The 1,028-nt window shown below is 37.9% G+C and overlaps 1 long non-coding RNA gene across 1 annotated transcript; it reads right to left on the bottom strand.

Moving 5' to 3' along the window:
• Positions 1-30: 30 nt before the first annotated feature.
• On the bottom strand, positions 31-577 carry LOC130549413 (uncharacterized). Its single transcript, XR_008962186.1, has 3 exons — positions 487-577; positions 284-396; positions 31-143 (listed from the first exon to the last, which is right to left on the bottom strand). It is a non-coding gene; the product is annotated as an uncharacterized LOC130549413 (long non-coding RNA).
• Positions 578-1,028: the final 451 nt, after the last annotated feature.

The following is a 1,028-nucleotide window of genomic DNA, read 5'->3' as shown; positions in this document are numbered from 1 at the left end:
TTCTTATAGACAGACAGAACGTAAAGCAGACTGAGACTTACGTTGCAGAAGGAGGATTCGGTGATGGAGAGATTGGGCGCGTCGGTCCAATCGATCCCATCTGCGCTGTCGGATTGCTTGTTCTGTGATTCATATTCCTTCAGCTGAAGAATGAGAATTTATATGAGAATTTGACATGAATGTACAGTAAAATCGCGGTGCATTAAAAACGGTCGAGTCATTAAAGTAAAATGGGTTTCGAAGCTCTCTTCCCATCATTGAGAAAAGCAGAAATGTCTGGTACCCGAGCCAGCGCTTCCTCCACCGTTATCATCTTCTCCTTCACCATCATCATCAGTTGAATGCGCTCTTCGTCGCTCATGGTGATCTCACTGGCCACAAAACCCAGGTCCTCCCCTATGACACCAGAGGTCAAAGGTCACATTTATCATTTAAACAAGCATTTTTGGGATCGAATGAAATTCTGCTCAGAAATGGATGAAGCACCTTTGGGCGCAGCTCGGATGCTTCCTTTCGGTGTCTTCCGAAAACTTTGCCAGAATGATTTATTTTTCTTTCTGCCGTCCCACCTCCCTGCTGTTTAAAACAAATGTTTTACAGTCAATAAATGTTTATTGCTATATTTTGAAGTGTTTCTTTCTGATAGATACCATAAAACTGCTAAAAAAATACAAAAAATCTGAAACCTACAGTCCACACGTTCTTTCATTCGAAATAGCATTATCAGCTTTAAAGTAAGAACTAAGTCATTTTTTCAACTGGCCTGAAACCCTGATGTCGAACGCTGGGAAATCTGACCTTGTATATGAGGTTGACATGATAAATATTGTGCTTATTTGATTAGTAACCAAAAAAATGGTAAAAAAAAAAGCTTAAACATATCTTCATTTATATCATAACATTTCTTAGTTTCAAAAAAAAAAAACTGAAACAGTAACCAGTTCTAATTTACAGATTTGAATGTGATTTTAAAGGGGTCATATGACACGGCTAAAACTAATATTATGGTTTGTTTTAGATGTAATGTA

This window comes from Triplophysa rosa, unplaced genomic scaffold (genome assembly GCF_024868665.1).
Source record: "Triplophysa rosa unplaced genomic scaffold, Trosa_1v2 scaffold1177, whole genome shotgun sequence".
Taxonomy (NCBI): Eukaryota; Metazoa; Chordata; class Actinopteri; order Cypriniformes; family Nemacheilidae; genus Triplophysa; species Triplophysa rosa.
This window is presented reverse-complemented; position numbering and strand designations above follow the sequence as displayed.